The sequence below is a fragment of the Puma concolor genome, chromosome A3 (genome assembly GCF_028749965.1).
Source record: "Puma concolor isolate L17-30 chromosome A3, mPumCon1.1.hap2, whole genome shotgun sequence".
Lineage (NCBI taxonomy): Eukaryota > Metazoa > Chordata > Mammalia > Carnivora > Felidae > Puma > Puma concolor.
The window spans coordinates 81,255,636-81,271,073 of NC_141669.1; the positions used below are offsets into that span (position 1 = coordinate 81,255,636).

General features: G+C 36.9%; 1 protein-coding gene and 1 long non-coding RNA gene across 6 annotated transcripts in view; both read right to left on the reverse strand.

Moving 5' to 3' along the window:
* AFF3 (ALF transcription elongation factor 3) overlaps positions 1–15,438 on the reverse strand; it is a 578,761-nt gene that overhangs the window by 357,424 nt on the left and 205,899 nt on the right. The gene's annotated exons all lie outside the window — the stretch shown is intronic.
* LOC147582561 (uncharacterized) overlaps positions 1,168–15,438 on the reverse strand; it is a 32,481-nt gene continuing 18,210 nt past the window's right edge. Inside the window, exon 3 of the long non-coding RNA XR_015249277.1 lies at positions 1,168–15,409. This is a non-coding gene — a long non-coding RNA (uncharacterized LOC147582561). The remainder of the gene's footprint in view (positions 15,410–15,438) is intronic.

The following is a 15,438-nucleotide window of genomic DNA, read 5'->3' on the forward strand; positions in this document are numbered from 1 at the left end:
GGCCTATGGTCCTCAAAAATGTCAAGGCTGTGAAAAACCAAAAAAAAAAAAAAAAAAAAAAAAGAAAAAGAAAAAGAAAAAAACAAAAGACTGAAGAGCTAATGCATATTGAAGGAGTCTGAAAAAGTATGCCAACTAAATGCAGTGGATGATCTCGAATTGGACCCTGGACCAAAAAAGAAATGAGACATCACTAAGACAACTTGAGAAATTAAAAATAAGGTTTTTAAAATAAGGTTTTTAGATTATAGCATTGTATTAATGTTAATTTTCTAATTTTGATCAATGTACTGTGATTAGGTAAGAGAATGCTCTTGCTTTTTTGAGAAATACACAATGAAGTATTTAGGAATAAGTGAGTATCATGTCTGCACTGTTTTCTCAAATGGTTCAGAAAAAAATTATATGCACATATGCTAAAGCCATATATTTTATACTATACACACATACAGAGAACGAAGAGAAGAGGAAAAGAGAAAAATTAAGCAATGTGATAAAGTATTAATATTTGGGGAATCCAAGTGAAAGGTGTGGGAAATACTTTGACTCTCCTTGCAACTTTTCAGCATAAAATAAATGTATTAAAATTATATAGATATGAAAAGATGAAAAATATTGGCTTAATAATGAAACAGATTAATTAAAATATTATATATTAACTTCTAAGAGCAGTTAGCATGAAAAAAATACACAGCCACACCTATCAGTAGGGACAGATGCTGAAAACGTGTGAAGTGAAAGTCAAGTTACAATGTCACGGACAGTACAGTATCATTTATGTAATTTACAACATAAAGGTGAAACATTACTATGTTATTTAGTGAAATTCTTAATTTTTAAACATGGGTACCCACATTTTAATTTTGCACTGAGCCCCATAAATTATGTAGCCCCACAAGTTGTTAACACACTTTCTTCTTTTTATAAAAAATAACTGAAATAAATTAGCTATTTCTGGATAGCATACACCCAGGTGTTTACTGTGTTATTCTATGTACTTTTCAGTATTTCAATTATTTTTTTCAAGTTAAAAAGGATCTTTTCACAAGTTCATCTTAAGATGCTAATATAGCTTGTGGTGCTTAAAACTAGAAAAATGAAACAATACAATCCTATATTCAGCACTGCAAAGTTGGGTTGCCCTAAACTAGAGTTGAGTTTAAAAGAGAAGTTCGTGGGCACCTGGGTGGTTCAGTGGGTTAAGTGTCTGACTCTCGGTTTCAGCTCAGGTCATGATCTCACGATTGGTGAGATCAAGCCCTGCACAGGGCTCTGCACTGACAATTAGGGATTCTCTCCCTCCCTCTCTCTCTGCCTCCCCCCACCCCCACGTGTGCCTGCATGTACAGGTGTGCACACTCTCTCTTAAAATAAACAAATGTTTAAATAAATAAATAAATAAATAAATAAATAAGACGGTCTCTGATTAGGGCACTCTTCCTTTGTCTGAATCCTTTGTATTTACTTCTCTTCTGAAACATTACCTCTTCAAAAATTTTCTTTAACCATCCCATCTACAATTCCTCCCTTCCTTCTTAGCCCATCACTCCATCCCCTCACTTTGTTTCTACCACAGCACTTACTATTCTCTGAAATCCTATCATCTATCTGTATAGGTATACATATTATACTTTCTTTCCTTCATTAGAATATAAACCCTAGAGGTAAGAAGCTCTATGATTCCTTATTATTTCCATATTCCCAGCACCTGAAACAGGATTTGACACACAGCAAGTATCTAATGTCCATAGGGAAAAAAATGAACTTAGAATGAAAGACAGAGACAAAGAGAGAAAGATTTGTAGAGATGGACAGAGACTTAAAAGTGTCCATCCTTTTGAAACAAGCTCAGAGCAAGATTTTCCAAGAGCCTGCAGGATGCATTAAGAGTGCAAAGCCAGACTAGGAAGAAGTTAGTGATACCCTGGTCCTTGGAAATCACCCTCTCCAATCATGCCCTTAGGAAACATACCCTGGCAACAATCCTAAACAGAATTATGAGCTACCTCTTCAGGTGCAGCAACCTCTCTGGGTCATCAACTCTGGTCACCCCAAATCTTCATTGCAGGGTAGACTGTGAGGGAATCTCATCCTTGCAAGCCCACAAGGCAAAGACAGCTGCAAAGATGAGGGCCTGACATTTAATGCCACCTCTGTAAGACTAGAATTACCAGAGATCTCTAGAAGATTTGCACTTCTGTGTCTCTGCTCTTGTTCAGGCTACATCCTGTTTCTTACATCCCTGGCCTCCAAGGCCTGACTTGAGCTTCCTTTCAGAAAACCCACCCTAACTACTGAAGCCCACTGTATAGTCAGGGTCCTGGAAGACCGGGTAAGCAAGGACCTGGAAGAGAAGAGTTTAAGAGAAGGACTGCTTACATACTCCATTGCAGGGGGTTGGGAACCATAAGCTAGTACAGCACAGAAAGGGTAATGACTGCTTCTTGGCCTGAAAGGTCAGAGCCCAGAGGGTGCTAACAGGGGTCATAGCAGGGAAGGGAGGAGATGGGATCTGACTCTCCTTCCTCCCTTTGATCTCCTCATTGGCTGAGCTCAACCAGAAGCAGAGGGTAGAAGAGCCTGATGTGGTTCTTACAGGAACTTCCCTGGCATGAAGCAGATGGAAGAAGACGTGAGAGTGGATCAGGGACAGGCAAACAGAGGAAACTCCAAATATTAACATTTATCTCTCTGTGTTCTAAACACTTATAACAGCGAATGCACAATTATATCCTCTCGTTAGAGTTCAATACTTGTTTCCTGTGTGCCAGCCTTGTCTCTTTCAGCTGCACTCAAGAGTCTTCAGGGGGAAGAAATAATATTTTATTTTTCCTGCATCCCCTAAAGAGATTATCATATGATCATATATCATAACATATAATCATAATAATTTGGTGATCATATGATAGATTACAAAACAGTCTGTCAGATTTTCTGATATTAAAAATTACCTAAAAGCATCAGAATTTACAATACTCTGATTATATGTGATAGCAGTGAGTATCTCATTAATAGAGGCCAGGATTCTGTAGCAACCCATACACATTTCTACATAAGATGCAACATAACCTAGTAAGAAAAGTAAATGATGAAAGTAGTTTGCTATTTAACAAGAAAAATGCATTATCTGCTCCACAAAAAGCATGAAAAAAATTCTGTTGGATATTTATTACTTGGCCATTATATGAAAATATTACAGAAATAAAAACCTTAGGAGGAGGAAAATATCCTAACAAATTCTTATAGGACTGAATAGTAATACGCTAGTGCACAATCAATTCTGATATAAAAAAGGGGGAAAGAAAAAAAACCCCAGCTTTTCTCTTTCAGTGTATTTTTCTAAAGGGAATAAATAATTTACTGTTCCTTCAACCGCGCAATTGTCTCCTATTATCTGAAAAATATATTCTGGTTGCAGTTACAAAACAAAATATAGAGCGATTTTTTTCTGACTTGCCCATTACATTGCTGTATATCTTTTGATTATGAGCATGATAACTCAGAAGTCGTAAAGAAAAGTTTTTTGAAACACCATCATTTTGCTTTGGAGACTATGAAGAAAAAGCAATCAATCAAAGTTTGAAACATCCTGGAAATATCTTGGGCATTTAAAATAATTTGTAATAATTTAAATTAGACTACTTCTACATCACATGTCACACCCTTAAAAATCTACTAATGAACATACCCTTGGCCCCATTCCTCATTCTTTAGACATTCTGGAGGTCAGAATTACGGACAAAGTCACCATATACAATGTTCCACCCCTGCTTTCCACAAAAATGGTGCCACTATCAGAAAAGCATCTATTCTGGCATCAGTGTTTGTAATATTAATTGCTCTGGTCTTTAAATCAATCTTACAACTTTGGTTGTTACATTCACTCATTCATTCATTCATTCATTCATTCTAACAACAAATATTTATGAGGTGACAGGGACAAACATAACACACATAAGCATTAGGTGACTGCCATAAGAAGTGCTAACCCAAAGCCTACCTCATAAAAGTGGTATTTAAGTGCAGTATGAAGGAGAAGTACAAGGATTACTTAAAACCAAAAACTAATAGAAGCGGCTTCCAATGACAAACTTTACACGTACTTTAGTCTTGTTTCTAAATGTTATAAAAAAAAAAAAATAGAGCGGCAATGGAAATACTGAATCTGGTAGAAAAAGTTTAGTATGAAAACTGAACTTGGATACCTTCACCCCTACTTTGTAATCTAAAACCACTTTTACACAAAACCACTAAGTCCCCCAGTGGCATCACAGAAAAGGTGATTTTCACATGGGGCGTGAAAATGCCTGGCTCTTGTGGTTTGAAAAGCAGGAGGTGCTATCAATCCTAATCATTATTGTTATTGCTTTATGATGTATATTAGAGATTGCTGTCTGGTTTTTATGAATATAGACAATAATCATTAATCCCCAAGAGCAGTGCAGAATCATTTTCCTGCACTGCAATGTCTTCCCTCATAAAGGACATAGATGAAGAACATTTGGGGCACCAAATTCTTTTATGGAAGATCCAAGAGCATAAAGCTATTAATGTTTATCTCAAGAATAATTACCATACTTCTCACATCAATGCCCACAGTTGAACACATCAATTAAAACTAGATGCATAATTTTCATGTTTTAAATTAATTTAATTGTGTGGAGAAGATGTGTTGTATGCCCTCCTACTATATATACCTTTCAAGAGGCATTCCTTTGCCAGTTCTAGAATGGGCTGTAGAATATGGGATGGTTCCTTCTATGAAATAAGCCAATCCCCTGGATGCTTGCTGTCAAGATCAGAGCAGCTATGCCTATTCAGAGCATTTTAGGTCTAACAGGTGAACTTTGTTCATATTAGAAAACTACTATCAAGTTCAACTTACCTATAATACCTTTTATAAAATGATTACTCCTTATTTAAAAAGGTTTCAAACTAATTAATCTCTTTTTTCCCCTTACTCATAGTAATTCCTTTAAGGCAAAGGTTAAAAGTAATACAATTCCCCAAATTAAAACCAAAGTAAGTGGAACACAGAAAATAATAAAAATTAATGAAACAGAAAACTACAAACAGAAAAAAATCAAGAAAGCCATAAGTTGGTTCTTTAAAAAGATAGATAAAATTATAACCACCTAGAAATACCAATAAGGATTTTGAAAAAAGAAAGCAAGCAAGAAAGAAAACCAGAACGATCGATCTTAAGAATAAAACAGTGGACATACTACACATTGTACAAAAAATTAAAATCATAATGAGATATTATAAACCATTTAAGCCAATAAATCTGACAATGTAGATGAAATAGATTCATTTAAAGACACAACTTACCAAAACTGACATAAGAAGAGATTGAAAATCTAAAGAATTCTGTATCTGTTAAAGAAACTGAATTTGTAATTAAACATTTTTTCTAAAAGAAAACTCCAGGACTAAATGTGTCCACTGTTAAGTTCTTCCCAGAATTAATGAAAGAGATAATATCAATCAGACACAATCTTTTAGAAGACAAAGGGGGAAAATACTTTCCAATTCATCATATGAACTCATTATAATCCTGGTATCAAAACCAAACACATTATAAGAAAAGAAAGTTACAGACCAGAATCCCTCACAAACATCAACATTAAAAAAAAACTTTAATAAAATATCACTAAATTACCCAGAAATATATAAAAAGGATAATGTACCATAATCAAGGAGAGGTTATTCCAGGAATAAATGGTTGGAAATAAACTAATGTAGTTCATTATATTAACACATTAAGGGGGAAAACTCATATCATTTCAGCAGATGCAGAGAAAGTCTTTGACACATCAGTTTATGTTAAATACATAACCCATTTATGAAACACCCATTTATGCAAAAATCTTTCAGCAAACTAGGAACAGAAGAGCACTTCCTCAGCCTGTAATGGATGTCAAAAAGTGAAAAGTCTATAGCTAACAACACTTAACAGTAAAATATTAAATGTTTCCCCCTAAGGTTGGGAACAAGGCAGAAATGTATAATGTGTACTTGTACCACTTCTATTCAACATTTTAATGGAGGTCCTAGCCAGTCCAGTCAGACAAGCAAGAGAAATAGAAGGCATACAGACTGAGAATGAAGCAGCAAAACTCTCCTTATTCAGTGATGACATGTTATGTATATAAAAAGTCAGAATGAATCTACAAGAGAACTGCTAGATCTTATAAATGAACGGAGCAACATTATAGGATACAAAGTCAACATATTAGCAACAGAAAGGCTAAAAATACTATTTATACAAGTATCAAAAATATCAAGTACTTGGGGATTCATTTAACAAAAGTCATGTAAGATCTTTGCCCTAAAAATTCTAAAACATTGCTGAGAGAAACTAAAGAAGACCTAAATAAGTAGAAAGATACACTATGAATGCACGCATTGAAACACTCTATTATTAAGATGTCAATTCTCCCCAAACTGATCTAAAGATTCAATACAATTCCAGTCAAAATCCCAGCAGGCTTTTCTCAAAAGAAAATGTGCAAAAATACAATGTGAGACAATCATGGACCCAACATAAAAGCTATAACAAACAAGGTATTAGAAATGGTGAAAAGAATACATCACCTTTGTTCCTACTCATTCTTTCTAGTAATCCATAACCTTAGTCTAATTATGAAGAAAATGTCAGACATAACCAAAGTGAGGGTTACTCTACAAAAACCTATGGTGTAGTCTTCAAAAGTGTCAAGTTTATAAAAGACCAGGAAAGGCTGAGGAACTATCAGAGACTGGAGAACACTAAAGAGTCATGACAACTAAGGCAATGTGGTGTTCTGGATAGGAACCTGGAACATGACAAGACATTAAGGGAGAAACTGGTAAAATCTGAACAGAGTCTGTACTTCATGAATTGTACCGATGTTGATTTCTTAATTATGATAATTGTACAACGGTCATGGAAGATGTTAACATCAGGAGCAGCTGGGTGAAGGGTATACAGCCACTTGATGTACTACTTTGCAACTTTCTATAAATCTAAAATCATTTCAAAATAAAAAAAGTTTTTAAAACACTATTAGAACAACACCTTCATGAAGGTGAAGTAGGGAAAGATTTCTGAGAGTAGGAATTTTTCTTAGAAAGGAATAAACATAAAAGAACAAAAATGAGGGATGCCTGGGTAGCTCAGTTGGTTAAGTGTCTGACATTGGCTCAGGTCATGATCTCACAGTTCGTGGGTTCAAGCCCCATGTCGGCTCTATACTGATAGCTCAGAGCCTGGATGGAGCCTGCTTCAGATTTCATGTCTCCCTCCCTCTCCGCCCCTCCCCGGCTCATGCCCTGTGTCTCTCTCTCTGAAATAAACATTAAAAAATTTTTTAAAAGAACAAAAATGATAACTCAGATCTCATCACAATTTAAAATGTTCATCAAAAAGTACCATCAAGGGGCACCTGGGTGGCTTAGTTGGTTAAGCTTCCTACTCTTGATTTTGGCTCATGTCATGATCCCATTGTTTGTGAGTTTGAGTCTCACATCAGGCTCTGTGCTGACAGTGTGGAGCCTGCTTGGGATTCTCTCTGTCTCTGTCTGTCGGTCTCTCTCTCTCTCTCTCTCTCTTTCTCTCTCTCTCTCTCTCTGCCCCTTCACCCACTCTCCCTCTCAAATAAAAAAACTTTCTAAAAAAGTACCACCAAGAGGGGCACCGGGGTGGCTCAGTAGGTTAAGCATCCAACCTCGGCTCAGGTCATGATTCATCGGTTCGAGTCCTGCATGAGGCTCTGAGCTGACAGCTTAGAGCCTGGAGCCTGCTTCAGATTCTGTGTCTCCCTCTCTCTCTCTGCCCCTCCCCCACTCATGCACTCGCTCTCTCTCTCTCTCTCTCTCTCTAAAATAAACATTAAAAAAAATTTTTTTAAAGTACCACCAAGAGAATAAACAGATAATAAACAGCCACAGAATGGGAGGTAATATCTGCAATCCAATCTGAAAAGTAACTTCCATCTAGAACATAAGAAGCACTCTGGTACCTAATATACAACAATAACATCACAAAAAAGGCAAAAGACTTGAAGAGCCACTTCACAAATGACGTTTAAGCAAATTGCCAATAAGCACATTGGAAAGCATTCAACATCATTTCCATCTGGGGAATGCAAATTAAAACCACAATGAGATACCAACAGTCACCTACTAAAATGATTAGATGAAAAAGACTAACACCACTAAATGTTGAGGAGGATGTGCAATAACTGAACTCCTCAATATTGTTGGTCAAGTATAAGATGGTGCATTTTGGAAATCTCTTGCAGTTTCTTAAAGTAAAATATGATCTACTCTATAACCTACCAATCCACTCCCAGGTATTTATACAAAAATCAAACCATAGGTCTACAAAAAGCTCAGTGCTACAATGTCCATAGCTATTTTATTCATAATAACACAAACCTCCAAATAGCCTAGATTTCCATCAAGGAATCAATCTACTGTGATACATTCATACAGTGGATTACTCCCCAACAATGGGGTGAAAAAAGGAACCACTGATACAGGCAACAATATGGATGAATCTCAAAACTGCTATGTTAAGTTAAAAAAAAAAAAGCCAGGAATAAAAAGAATATACTGTATGATCCCATTTCTACAAAATTCTGGAGTGGGTAAAATCAGATCAAAGCGGGCCAGGGAAACTGACTGGAAGGTGGCATGGGGGATGATGCCTTTAGCCTTTGCATTTATCCTAACAGACTGAAGGTGTATTTAGTAACTGAACATGCCACTGCATGCAAACTATACCTCAATTAACAAAAGGGAACACAGTTCCTAAGAATTGAGAACAATGGTCAGTTCTTGAGTTAACATGTTTTTGTTGTTTTTTTGTGTGTTTTTTTCCCTTTATGCCTAGGGTCTCTCCTGTCTCTGGGGATGAAAGAAACCTTTTTCATAGTTTCAGTCTTTTGGCCACTTCTTTGGAATGGTGGTCATATTTTTTTGCCTAGACTGCTGGAGCTTTCAGCGAGGGCAAGCTACTGCTCTGCCAGTTGTCCCTGAAATGCTTCTCAAATGAAATATAGTATATTTGTGCACGTGCTATTCATTCCCAACACACCCATCCAGAGCATCAACCTCATAAATGTCTCACATTTTACAAACTTTAGAAAAGAACAGACAGTTCCACCACCACCCCTCCCTTGGAAGAGTTTTAAACCACCATGCCAAATATAATGTGTTTTAAGCAAATCTTTCTTTCCCCACAGGAAGCATGACAGTAACCTAGCTCCATTTTAGATATGATAATATAGAGGACACCTGAAAATAAGAGAGAACTGGGTCTCTTTTTAACCTTGGTCTACCAGGGTCTTCTCACAGTTGCCATCTTTTCAAACCAAATGCCAAGTTGCTCAGTTAAATGGCTCCTCAGGGAGTTGTGGGATTGTGTGTACCAAGTGTTGATAAGGACTTTGGTCTGAACATTTGTGAAGCTTACCAGAGTACAGATTGTCAATTTCTAGATATAAGCTTTCAGTGCTAAAGGCATATGGAATATCTGCAAAGAAATATGCTTTGGCCTCAAGAATCAGCAACTACTTTATTTCACATTCTACCAAGGGATGCTTAAGAGCCGTAATTATGAGTTCTGTAAACTCAGAAGTTAATTCGTATTTTTGCAAAAGGGACAATTAAAGATGACTAGGATCTTCTGAATTCTAGCTGGGTGGAAAGTGAGCCCAATGAATTCATTCAAAAGAGATAAAGCACAGTGACAGTAGTTGTTCAATGGCATATAAACATATCTACAACGCTGACTGTGGAAATCATTTGAATCATATATTTTAAAGGACTTATTCCATAGTTCTTTTGCAATGAAAACTCAATTTTGCTTTGGAAACAATATTCCCAAAATAGAAAATTTCAGCATCCTTGGTTTCTGAGATTTACATAGCTTAAAAATGGGGGCCTGGGGGAAGAGAACCTGCTGTGATCCACCCCAGTATGCAGGTAGTTAACATATTAAATGTGTCTGTTGCCTCTATAAAGTCACACCATAGAATTCGCTTTTAATGTTGCAATTCTTACAGTTCCAATGAAACCAAAGTAAAGAATAAATGCAATAACAGCTACATATAAAGGGTAGGCATGTCTTGCTTTAAGAAACATCTCCGCTTTCAGACTACAGAATAGGCAAGAGAGAATTACAGCAGATGGCTTAATGCAGGTCTACTGGGAATGAGCTTATCTATGAATCACCTTGCTAGATATGACCCTCATAAGAAGATCAGGCCCTTACCCAATTCAAGCTATGCTCTGTAGGTTTGTTATAACAGTCTTCCCTTGAGCTTCCCTATCCTGTCCTTCCACTATTAATAAGTACCACTGAACAAACTTTTGTGTGCTACATTAGATTGGGGATTGAGGAAATTTCTTTTTCCCTGTAAGATACGGTCCCTGCCTCAGGGATTTAAGTTTTTTGGAAAGAACATACACACATACACACACCACAGAATAATGCAATTCCTCCTCCTTCAGCTGGCACAAATCTTACACATTCTTCAAGGTTCTACTTGTATATCACTTCCTTTGAGATGTTTTCTTATAGTCCCCAAAGAAATCAACCTTCTTAGTCACATCACAACTTATATCTCTATTATAGCTCTTATTTGATCCCAGTATGATGTATAGTTTATGTCTAATGCACACAGTGTAGTGTATATTTCTATTCTTCTTTGAATTCTTCCCACAGTGCTTACTATAGCAACTTGTATACAGTTAGTGCTCACTAAAAGTTGAATTCCTGATCTTTTCATTGAAGTTTAGAATATGTAAAAAGACTGTCATTAACAAGAAGGTGAAGGAGTGAATATCCTTTAATTACTATCACCTTTCCTCAGTCTGCCATATTATATAACAAACTCAAACTTCACTTTACCTTTGCTTATCGCTATAAATTTAACATTAATCTGGCAAAAATAGCAACATCAGGAGGTCACTCCATCACATGCTATGTTTCAGATTTAGAAACTATTAAACTGACACATAAAACCCAAAGTGCTATTTCATCAACTTAATTTTCCCGTGTCCATACACTCCAAAAGGGAATTTCTATTTTAGAAGTATGCCATCAAATGCAAATGACTAAGGTTTTTATTATTAATATTATTGTTATTACAGATTTTCTTTCCTTTTGCTCATACTGATTCAGTCAAACTTACTTCAGGCTTGGCACAGATTGATCAATCTCTATTTGTTTTAAGCTCAATAATATTTTCCTACAAAATATGTTTTTATTATAGATAAACACAAGCTATTCCAAGGAATGATTCTTGTTGCCCCCAGAGCATGTTCTAGGAACTTATGTATGTTGCTTTTGATCTCCAAGGACCACATATCAATGTCTTGGGTTCTCAGCAGACAGTATAGCACTGGTACTTAGTAGGAACTCAATAAACGTTTACAGAATGGATGTCCTACATTCAGTCTTGGGCATATGAAAAGACAACTAAAACATGAAGAAAGAAAGCATGCTGAAATCTCAGCCTTCCACTACCTTCAACTTTCCTTTCTGTGCTTCTCCAGGGGCCCACTCCCTGCCATCCTTGAGGCTGTCCTGGTAGACCGAGCAGTTCAGAAGTCAAGCACAGGTGGAGAGTACACACAGAACAAGACTGGAAACCCCAGGTCCCGACGTCAGCTTAGCACACAGAAGACACACAGTAAACAGCACATATTGTCCCAAGGCTCACAAGCTGAGCTTCCACTCCCAGAGAGCTGCTTTATTATCAGGGAGTAAACCAAGGTCTCACAACTATGGATGAGAAACTGATAATGTTGGGTAAGATGATGTCCCTTTTAAGCTATAGGCAACCATGCAGCCTTTTAATTAATATCTGCAGAGGCTGGGTGATGTATGAAATTGCTGAATCACTATATCGTACACCTGAAGCTAATACAACACTGCATGTTAACTACACTGGAATTAAAATAAACTAAAATAAAAATAAAGGCAACCTGAAAAAAATTATCTGCAAAGGCTGCTCATAGGAAAATGGAATCACCACTTGTACATTCAGTAAATATTTATTGAGTCCCAATTCAGCTGTGTGAGGAGCTGAGGATACAAAAACCAATAATTTGCGGGCCTCAGTCTTCATGGAGTAACCTGCCATAAGGTTACTCCAGTCATAACATAAACCAATAAGTACAAGATCAGACCTATATATATATATACGTATATATATGTATATATACGTATATATATATATTTTTTTTCTTTTCCAGGCATATATATATATATATACACATACACATACACACACACACATACACACATACGTATATATATGCCTGGAAAAGAAACACAGCTAGTGAGATCGAGCGAGCAAAGTGCAAACACATGAGTACAAGAGCATAAAAGGAACTGAAAGAGCACTACTGAGCCCACCTGCCACTCTGCCGGAAGCACATATGTCTAGAGGACCCTTGGAGGGACAGCTGGGGACCTGCCGCTCCACATTCAGGTGCAAGTTCTTCATGCTTCTCATTTCCCTACTCTGAGCTGGTTCTATTGTTTAAGGATGCATATTTTTTTCATATAACAAAATCTTGAAAGTCAAAGCACCCACTTTACACATTATTAATTTATATATACACAGGATAGAGTACTGGATACATTAGAACAGGTATCAACTGTTTTTTTGTGGGAGATTTAGGGCATCTCAAGGACAATTTTGATTAAGTGCAATTTTTATCTCATACCCCAACTTCTAATCTAATGGCTCCACTGGCTGTGCAAAGTGCTTCAGACACACAGGACCCGGATGAAGGGGCAAGCTTGATGCACCTGCAGGGTTGCAAGGGATTACACATGATTTATGCTTGTTTATTATTCAACAACTTGCTCTAAAAACACCATACACACCTAACAACGTTTCCGTTGATCTCTTTCTCAGAACCTGATTTCTTTCCTCTGCATGTATTAACAAATCAACAAAAAAAATGAAATTTCTGAAGTCAAACCAATCAGAAATATTGCCCACAAATGTAAATCTCCCAATAATCTAAACAAAAGCATCACAGCCTATATGCTAATCCCAGGTAATTTCTACTGAGTCTCCTAGCAGCTCCCCTGGTCTCACACAGGCTCCAGTGCATAAGCTGATGTGCAAGGGGCTACTGGGATTCTCTTAAGAGTGGACCCCTGCCTCCTTGAGGGGAAAGAGGTGAAAGCTGAATCACTCATCTCCCTGCTTCTCTTCATGCCCCTACATGTACAAGCCAATACCTGCTTAGAAAAGTCAGAAGCTCAGAAAGATGAGTAATTAAACCATTTTCCAAAGATTTACAAATGAGCCAGAAGCAATCCAGCCCCACAGCCTCTCCAGAGCTCTAAACCTTAAAAATACTAAAGTTTTCTAATCAGAGCACCATGAATGTATACTGAGAGACTACAGAGCACGTGGGAGGCTATTTCATGCTTCAGAGCCTGCAAAGCTATTGTGGGACAGATGTACTAATATGGGAAAGAAAATTAAAGTTTAATGGTAAATAACCTCACAAAAACCTCAGAATGGTAGCTAAATAGCATTATGTAAGTCTTTTTAATATGCACAGGATCTTTCCTTGAATATAAGCTTCCGAAGGTTCTGTGTCCTATAAATATTTGCAAGTGGAGACTGATATTTATAGGTCATCTTCACAGAACATACTCACCTAATTATATTTATATAATGAGAACAAGCTGGACTTTGTTTGCCAGTATCAGGTGGAACTTGAAAGCTACCACTGATAAAAGAATCTTCCTTCAAAAGCTCAGTAACTGTATCTGCATAAACTTTTTACCATATCACTCTTTTACCATGTCATGGAGGCAGGCCTTGGCAATGTGCTGAGTAAAGCCACCCCTGTGGCTTGTGATGGCCCCAACTTCAATTCATTTAAACAAAGAATTGCATCAACCCGGCTCTAAAGGACCTGTCAAATTAGTGTGACCCATTCAGATCAACTCTCTTGCAGTTGCCACAGCCTTTAACTATAAGAACTCTGATCACAAAACACCTTGCACAGCAGTGTCTACACAAAAATCACATATATGCCGCAGAAACCAAACTTTCAGGATGTGGATTAAATGCTGCATATTAAAGCCGCTTTTTACAAAAGCACAAAAATATTTTAGACCAGTTCAATGCATTTCAGGTTATGATTTAAGAAATGGCATGGGTAAATGTCAGTAAAAACTCAACCAATTAGGTTACATAATAAAAATTAATTAAGTCCATGGATCGACTCCATTCAAGAAGAAAAAAGGATATATTCCTTCATTTCATCATAAGTCTAACTGCCTACTTCCCTCAGTATAACTTCATGTTAATTTTATGTTAACCTCTGTTATTTTTTAAAAAAATAAATCTGGTTTCTTGTTCCCCAGGACTTCTCACATGAATCATCTGAAAAAACCAAAAAAACAAAAAACAAAAAAACAACACCTAAAGCATATCTTTTTGCAGAAAAATGCCTTCTTGGAACAAAGCATTTTCTGACATCACACTGCATTGGCCTTACTTGATTTAAGTTCATAGTATAATAAAGTAAAAAGAAATAAAAAATGTTAAAATAAACATGTATTGAGTATAACATTTTACAACCAAAATACCTTGAAAATAGCATTTCTAAGCAAATGAAAAGGCTGGAATGCCAACAAATATCTGAGAATGAGCATCATTTTAAAATATAGTGTGACATGTCTGGTGAAGGAGAACCAGGGGTAAATTCATTATCATGCATTTAGAATTTCTATTTTATTTAAATGAACATCTGACTTCTTTTTATGTTTCAAATTCAGGAAAGCAGAAAATCCCAAGATATTAAAACCAAGTATTTCCTGGATTATATAAAGACTGCCACAGACCTGCATACGAGCATCTCTCTAAACTTTAAGAAACTGCTGACTCTAGGCTAAGAGAGTGTTCGAAGCCCAGGTGAGGTCAAGAGGATAAGTTCAGTTTACCCAAATCCCATGTTTTCCCACCAGGAAATGATAAAAGAATGGTTCATATATGAAAAAAGAAATAAAACTTCATACTTCTTTTCCCAAGGATTACAATCTGTTGACAAGACAGATCAGCAGAGCTAAGCAAATAGCTGGTCCCGAGGAAGAGCCTAGCAGTGTTGCAGAGATGTAGGTACAAAGTTATAGGTGACCCTGAGCCTGCACTGTCAGCTATGTCTTCAGTGTGGCCTCTGCAGGCTGGTCCCCTCTGTTACAGAGTGCAGACTAAGCCCTGGCCCCAGCCATGGATACTATGTGGTCATCTGAATGTGCCAGGAGCTCGCTTTGAGAAGGGAGACGAAAATTGTCTGGTAGGTGAGAGAGGCTACTCTCCCCTCCATCCAAGCCTCTCTCTCTCTCTCTCTCTCTCTCTCTCTCTCTCTCTCTCTCTTCCTCTCTCTCTCTCTCTCTCTCTCTCTCTT